Here is a 9246-nt window from a genome sequence, read left to right on the forward strand (position 1 = left end):
TAACACTGTACAGACAACTAACATGTTATTTCTTGTCTTACACTTTCAGGAACTTGACTCACATCTGTGCTTTGCCTGGTAGGTGTGCACATACTGTTAGAGAAGTACACCAAAATTTTAAAAAAATAATCTGACTAATATAAGCTTTAAAGTGATGGGTTCAAACTTTGTGCTAGACCTTTTAAACACATTTTTATAATAAATACACATAAGTTCAGCTTAACAATTGGGCTAAAATATTTTTTTCGTACATTTTTGCACATTACATGTGATTAGTTAACAATTCACTCAATCATATTTGTATTTAAAAATATTATTGCTGAATTTAATTAAATATTTATTCTTTTAAAAAGTGCCAAATTGTGCAACTTTTTGCACATGGCAGCCGACAACAGTTTAGCTTGAATATTTGTTTTGTCCTTTTTCAGTAGTCACAATTAGTTCATACAATTACCATGTGATATAATTTTATTAAAATTATTATTTTTTTCTTGTTTTTTGTTCACAGTGTGCAGAAGAAGAACAAGGACCAGATCTCCAGTCTTCTATCTCACATCCCAACCCCCCAACCCCTCTATCTTCTGTCCTACTCCACCTGTTGTCTCTGCCTTCTTTCCATCTGTATTTCACCCTGTGGTTTGTGAGAAATTTTGCCAAACCAAGAATCTTATTGCGGTTTGATTTAAAGCCGTGTCTCTCCTGCTCTGTCTGTTCTCTCTGCTAAATTTTCTCTCTACCTGTTTTTCACTCTTGGCTTGCTGCTGAAAAATGCCAAGCCATTAAAGCAATAAAGAGTGCATATTGCCTCTACCTGAGAACAAACTGAACAAATAAAGAAAACTCTAATTCACGGTTTGATTGTGATTTCCCAGCCGTGTTTCTCCTGCTCTGTCTGTTCTCTCTTCTAAATTTTCTCTCTAGCTGTTTTTCACTTTGCGCTTGCTGCTAAGTTGTGCCAAGCCAATAAAGAGAGTGCATATTATTCTCTCGACTGACAAACTGTCAAACAAACAAAGACATCTGTTTCTGAGAAATAAAAACTGAAATATAAAGACAAAGAAAACATCTCCTGCTCTGTGCCACTCTTATTTTATAAACATATTTTCTAAAGACTAAGAGAAACACTTGTGTAAAAATGCCAAGGAAGCAGAAAAAGTCACAAGCTGCAAAACAACGCTGGAAGAAGTTCCATGAGTTTCATGAAGTACCAACATGTGAACAAGCTGAGTGTGATTTTCCTCAGAGCTCTGCAGAAGACTTTGTGTCTGCAAAGACCAATGCTGATGGTGTCAAACAGGCAGGTCAACATGTTCCTGCACATGTACAACAGGTATCCTATGCAGATGCTGTAAAGATTGGATTGCAGCATGAATTTAATGATCATCAGGTAAACCATAGAGACCAACCTGAGGTGTCAAGTGCCCCACAGGTGGGTTATGCTGATATTGTAAAAAGAGGCCGTCACAGTGATGTGGCAGGACCATCTCATGCAGAAAGAGTGAACTTTGAAAACCAGCCCTCTGTTACACATATCTGTGCATCTCACAGCCAGGCTCATCCCAAATATGGAGACTCCAGAAACAAGCAGTGCACATGTAACTCACTCACATTTCTTGCTTTCCTTCATGAGAATGATAACATGACTACAGCTGACCTTAATCTGGTCTTGGATAAAGGTGATGTGATGTACAAAGAGGCCAAGAAAAGATTTCCTAAAAATATTCATTTGGCAACCGATGAGCTGCCAGACAAAGTTGATGCTCGCTGGTCTATGTATGATGTCGACATGACACAGCCTTCCCGGTATGGGACATTTGAAGAACCTCCAGAGGAGGCAGTAGATACCTTTCTCAGCTTAGAAGCAGGACTGAGCTGCCTGTTGTCAGATGTGCAGTATGCCTTATTGATTATGAGTGGATTGTGTATCGCAGTGTTCAGATCCACATCAGGCAAATATGGTTTCTTTGATCCACACTCCAGAACACCCAGTGGTCTTCCTCTACTACTACAGTCACGTAATCGTGGTACAGCAGTGATGCTGAAATTCACACTCCTCAGTGACATGATTAAGAGGATCCAAGATTCTTATGAAATGATGGAGATATCACCCTCTTGTAACTATGAACTGAAGCCTGTGCAGTTCTACAGTATGAGCACAGTCAACCTGAGTGATACTATCACAGACACAGTCTGCAGACCAACAGCTGCCACTGCTGTGGCATCTACTCACTCTGATACAACTGTTGATGAAGCAAACTCCTCTACTCCAAGGAGAAACACAACGACTGATCTGACTGAGAACATCTTTTGTCAAATGTCCATTTGTACGCCACCGGTGAAACAAAAAGAAGTTCACGTGACTCAGTTCACATCATATGAAGATCAGAATGAACCTCCTAATATACCAACTGAAGAACTATGCAGTGAATTAAGTTTCCTTCCATCAAGGGATGCTTTTTTATGTCAATCAAATGCTGCCATAACAAATGTTGCTTCCTGTGATCTTTCTGATATAGTTTTACAAAAACTGAAAAAAGTTAATAAACAACAAAGGCAAAAAATGAGAAGAAGATTAATGGCATCAGAGAAACCCAGAAATCAGAGAAAAGAAAACCAAAAAAGGAAAGAACGACAAAAGTATGCTTCAAACAAAGAGTACAAAGAAAAGAAAAAGTCTTGCACAAGCGAGGCATATAAAAACAATCCTGAAGTCAGACAGAAAAAACAACAGTATATTAGAAGACGTTACTGTGAAAATGATGAATTCAGAAAGAAACAAAAACAATATGTTAAAAAACGTTTTTCTGAGAATGCTACAGTTAGAAAGAAACAACAACAATATATTAAAAGATGCTACTGTGACAATGCTGAATTTAGACAAAAACAAAAAAACTATATCACTAAAAGGTATCAAGAAAACCCTGAATTCAGAGAGAGACAGAGATCTCGAGTGACTCAGCGTTATGCACGTGATAACGCATTCAGAGTAAGACACAGACAACTAATGAAACAACTAATGCGAGACAGGTATCAAAGTAATCTTGCATTCAGGATTATGCACAACATGAGATGTGCAATGAAAATAAAAAGGAAATACAGATGGGTGAACAGACAAACCCAAGAGAGTGACAACAGTGTGATCAACGAGGCCATATCTGTGTTCAAATCACAAATCAAAGCTGGACCATCATGCCCATGTACTGTATGCTTCAAGGCTTCATTTCCAAACCAAGTGCGACCCTGCACAAGGTCAAAGTATGTCAAAAACCCACATGTGGTTGCAACATGTTTGACTGGAAGATTTGTTCATGTTTGTGATGAAAACTGCAGAAATGAGCAGTGCAATGTTCCCGATGAGAGAAAGAGAGAGTGGATTTGTCACACCTGCCACGATCATCTTAAAAATGGATCCATGCCAGCACTTGCTGTTGCCAATAAACTGGATCTTGCTGATACTCCACCTGAACTGTCTGATCTCAACATACTGGAGAGACATCTCATAGCCAAGTGCATACCATTTGCCAAGATCATTCCTCTTCCCAAAGGCAGACAAAGAGCAATTAGAGGAAATGTGGTCTGTGTCCCATCAGAGGTACAGGAAACTGTTGAAGCATTGCCTCGATTAAGAATTAATTCTCAGATCATGAGAGTAAAACTGAAGAGACGCTTGTCTTACAAAGGTCATCAGCTGTTTCAGACTGTAAGCTGGTCTAAACTTGTGCAAGCACTGCATAAACTCAAGCAGATTCATCCACAGTATAAGGATGTGAGCATCAGAGATGATGCTGAGCTGTGTGATCCAACACTTCCTGATGAAGATGATGAGGATGATGATGATGAAAACATGAATGAGGACGATTATGATGAGGCTGATTTAATGGAAATTGACAGCTGTGAGAAAAATGCACTGAGTGAAGCACAAAATAAAAATGAACAGGACATTGACACGTTACCCTGTGATGGTGAACAATCGCATGAACAGATGAGAGATGATTCAGAGCAAGAAGATGGACTGACTAATGGTGGTTTTGCACTCGAGTCCTGTTTGCAGCCCCCTGATGTGGCTGAGGAGATATTATGTTTCAGTGAAGGAATCTACTCTGTTGCTCCTGCAGAGAGAAACAATCCAATAAGTTTTTTTCAAAACACCTAAACTGGAGGCCATGGCCTTCCCTGTGCAGTTTCCTACAGGCCAAAACACACTTGATGAAAGAAGGCTGATCAAAGTATCCCCCAGTGGGTATTTCAAATCAAGACTTTTCTGCATTGATGATCGTTTTGCCAAAGACACAAACTATTTATTCTTTGCGCAGTTTGTGACTGAAATACACTTGGCTACATCCAGCATGACAGTACAGTTAAGGAAGGCAAAGCCTCTGACCAGAGATGGTAGAAAAATAACCTCAGGCATGTTACAAGATAAACATGAGGTGGAGAAACTGGTGCGAAATAAAGATGCAGTGAGATTCATGCAGCCTCTGAGAGGAACCCCAGCCTATTGGGAGAAAACAACAAGAGATCTTTTTGCCATGATCAGACAGTTGGGAACTCCCACGTTCTTTTGCACATTTTCAGCTGCTGAAATGCGCTGGCCTGAAGTGATCGAGGCAATAACAAGGCAGCAAGGTGAACAAGTGAATTTTGAAGGACTCGACTGGTCAGCAAAGTGTGACATCCTGAGAAGCAATCCTGTCACAACAATGCGCATGTTTGACAAGAGAGTTGAAGCATTATTCAGAGATTTACTCTTATCTCCTGCAGAGCCACTTGGCAAAGTCATTGACTACTTTTACAGAGTTGAGTTTCAGCACAGAGGAAGCCCACACATACACTGCCTCCTGTGGGTAGAAGGTGCTCCTGTGTTTGAGGAGGATGATGAGCAAACTGTTCTTGATTTTATAAACAAATACATCACAGCTCAGCTGCCTGATCCACATAAACAACCTGAACTGTACAAAAAAGTAACAGAAGTGCAAAAACACAGTAAGAACCACACAAAGACGTGCTTTAGGAGTTTAAGCTCCGGGTGCCGTTTTGGTTTTCCCAAACCACCCTGCAATGAGACAATGATCACAAGACCCAGTGAGGATGATGCACTGGAAGTAGAAACGGCAAAGAACAAGCTCAGACCACTGAACCAGCTGCTGAATGAACCTGAAACTGCTTCCATGAGTTTAGAGCAGCTCTTGGAAAGATGCAAGTTGACACATGCAGAATATGAGAGATACCTGAATAAAATGAACATGAGGAGTACGATCATACTAAAGCGTGATCCAAAAGACTCTTGGATAAACGGCTATAATCCACATCTGCTTGAAGCCTGGAACAGTAATATCGACATAAGCTTTGTTTTAGATGCTTTTGGTGCTGCAAATTATTTAATGAAATATATATCAAAAAAAGAGGGCGGGCTATCTGAGTACCTGAAAACTGTCATTGAGAACTCCCATAAAGACAGTGTAAATGAGTGCGATGAAATGAGAGCCGTCATGCAGGCATATTCAAAGAAGCGAGAGATCAGTGCACAGGAGTGTGTTGCTCGTGCATGTGGTCTTCACATGAAGCAATGCTCACGTGCTGTAATATTCATTCCAACTGATGATAATCCTGTGAAAATGAGTCGTCCCCTGTCAGTTCTGGACAACACAACACCTGAGTCTTCCAATGTTTGGATGACATCTTTGAATGACAAATACAAAGCCAGACCTGAAACACCAGAGTATGAGGAGATGTGCATGGCAGACTTTGCTGCTACTTGCAGGATTGTCTATGGCCAACAGAAAAAAGGTAAAGATGTTTTGCCCCTTCTCAATGAGATGGGGTTTGTGCAAAGGCGCAAAAACAATAAGCCTGCTATCATCAGATTTCACCGCTGCTCACAAGAAAAACATCCAGAGCAATATTACGGAAGACTGCTTAAACTGTACCTTCCTCATCGTTCAGACCACGAACTGAAAACACCATCGTTGCCAACCTATCAGGCTTTCTATGGTGCTGGCTGTGTACAGCTACCAGGTACTGACCGTCTTGAGTACGTGCAACACATTGTCAAAAGAAACAGAGAAAAATATGAGAAAAACAGTGAGGAGATCGAGAGCGCTGTTGAGGAATATGAGCAGAACAGAGGTGTGACTGACGAATGGTGTAATCTGGCACCTGAATCAGATCTCGTAAGGTTGCCACTTGTTGAACAAGAAAGAGAGCGAGACAATGAAAATGAACAGGAAGATGTGCCCGACTACAGCCGTCAGGCTGATGCTTCAACAGAAGTCAGAGCCATCAGGGAACCCCCTGCTATTGATCCCACATTGTTACGTCAGATGTTTCAAAATCTGAATAAGCAAGCCTGCATATTTTATGCAGTTAGAGACTGGTGCATTAAAAGAGTCTGTGCTCTAAATCCAGAGCAGTTTTTCTTTTATATTAATGGTGGTGCTGGAACAGGAAAATCACATCTAATCAAATGCATCTACTCAGAAGCATCTAAGATACTGAGCAAAGTGCCCAGATATGCAGACGACGTTGACATATCAAAACCCACCGTCCTGTTAACTGCTTTCACTGGGACTGCAGCTTTTAACATTTCTGGAACAACACTGCATTCTCTTCTCAAGCTGCCTAGAAGCTTAAAACCTCCCATTCAGGGACTTGGCAATCAGCTGGATGAAGTCAGATCAGAACTTTTGAATGCTGAAATAATCGTCATTGACGAAGTGTCTATGGTGTCAAGACATCTGTTTGCATATGTAGATGCAAGACTCAAACAGATCAAAGGGACTCGGAGACCCTTTGGAGGCATGTCAGTCATTGCTGTCGGAGACTTCTATCAGCTACCCCCAGTGCGACAGTCTAAACCTCTCTGTGTGCACGACCCGTCTGAGATCGACCTGTGGCGGGAGCATTTTCAGATGATCACTCTGACTGAGATTATGCGTCAGAAAGATGATGTTGTCTTTGCTGAGATGCTGAACAGAATTCGTGTAAAAGGAAAGTTGGATGAGCTTTGCGAAGCAGATAGAAATTTGTTGTTACAGGCCATAACTGAACCAGCCCATTGTCCGACTGATGCATTGCACATTTTTGCAACTAATAAAGAAGTGGATGCACACAACTCTTCAACACTGGCTCTGCTCCACACTCATATCATTGACATCCATGCAGATGATTATAGAAAAGATCCTAGAACTGGCAGAATGGCACTTCAAGACAGACCATTGAAAGGAGGTAAAAACGAGTTACCAGACACACTGAAAGTTGCAGAAGGAGCTCGTGTCATGCTCACCAGAAACATTGACATACAAAATGGTTTGGTTAATGGAGCTTTTGGAATACTACTTAGAGTAGTTTACTCTGAAAATGACCAACACATCATCAAGCTTGGACTTAAAATGGATAATGAGACATCTGGAAAGAATAACCGCACACCAGCAGACGATATGGTGTACATTGAGAGAGCAGAGGAGAATCTGAAGCAGAAAGGAGTGGTACGAAGACAGTTCCCAGTGAAGCTGGCCTTTGCATGTACAATACATAAGGTACAGGGTATGACAACTACATCAGCTGTTGTCTCTCTTAAGAGCATTTTTGAGCCCGGCATGGCCTACGTAGCTGTCAGTAGAGTGACGTCTCTCAGTGGACTGTATCTTCTTGATATGGAGGAGAAAAAAATATTCACCAACCCAGAAATCACTGCAGCGCTTGAGAACATGAGACAAGCCAACCTTGATGACATGATGCCTCTTCTACACGTGAGGCAAACACTGAGCAGGTCAGAGGTTTTCACCATTGTTCATCATAATACAGAGGGACTGCCAGCTCACATTAATGACATCAAAAGTCACCATGAATTGTGTCTAGCAGATGTTTTGTGCCTAACAGAAACACACCTGCGGGGCTCTTTTGTCGCAGAGAGTCTCCACTTGGAAAATTACAATTTGTTCAAACGCAACAGACACCTGTCCTACACAAACTTTCCCCAGATGGCAAACAGAAGTGGTGGTGGAGTTGCTGTTTATGTGAAAAGTGACATTCAAGTGCATGAAAAACAGTACATCCATAATGTAACTGACCTTGAATTTCTGGCTTTAAAGGTTGAAGCACCAGTCAGTGCTCTGATTGCAGTTGTATACAGACCTCCAGACTACACTCTGAGGCCATTCCTGAAAAACCTGGTAAGCCTATTAGACTCATTGGAGATCATGGACTGTCATCCCATCATAGTTTGTGGTGATTTTAATGAGAATGTTTTATCCAGTGCAAACAAACCAATCCTGGAGCTGTTTGAGTCTAGGGGATACGCACAGGTCATCACTGCCCCTACCACAGAGAAGAACACACTGCTTGACCTAATTTTCATTTCTCAGTCAGATCGATGTCTCCATTCTGGAGTCATGAAGACCTACCATAGTTACCATGACCCAGTATACTGTGTATTGTCCTGTGATGATTCATGATCTAGATCTTTGAATACAGTAAGTAATATCTATATTTTTGAATGACTTAAGAAAGTAGAGCGATGCTTGAACTCCAGAAAGAAGTCCAGACGCTTTTCTTTGCAAGCTCCTTTGACTACGATGACCTGGATGACTGAGAACCTTCACAGACATAAAGTAGAGCGATATTTAAAAGTTGACGCCCTGCATTGCAGTATAATGTTTGAATTGTTTACATAAAATACAATTACATGAATTAAGTAATGATATCAGTAAAAGATGACAATTTTATTTATTACAGAAAATCTAAAATTCACTAACAGTAACCTATAAATGTCAGAAAAATCAAATATAGCAGTTTAAAATGAATAGTGTAGGCATATCCTCTCTGCAGCCAGGCTTCAACATCCTGCCAGGCTGCCCCAGTCTCACTGTGGCTGGGAGGGAGGGAGGGTGGACCAGAGGATTGCCTACACAACACATAAATGTTCAACAGCTTCTTCATTGTTTCTGAGAGAACAATAATGACTAAAGGTTGCTTTTTAAAAAAACAAACAAACAAACCTAATTACAGCAATAATGACAGTTAAGCCACTTTATGTGTGCCTCTATTTTGAAATACTATTTACAAAAATGTTATTATTTTGGTTTGTTATAAACTTTAAACTTTTTCAAAAGTATACGATTATATTTTTGGACCAATTTTACTATGAAACATAAATTTTTATGAGCTTTTATCATGTTTCTGGCCAGTGCAATCATCAGGGTGGGTCTGGGTTGATAACTGCACATTTCTGGCCAGAAATGTTTCAGC

This window comes from Diplotaxodon limnothrissa, linkage group LG2 (assembly GCF_057381915.1).
Source record: "Diplotaxodon limnothrissa isolate DT_005_m linkage group LG2, D_limnothrissa_male_GT1.1, whole genome shotgun sequence".
Lineage (NCBI taxonomy): Eukaryota > Metazoa > Chordata > Actinopteri > Cichliformes > Cichlidae > Diplotaxodon > Diplotaxodon limnothrissa.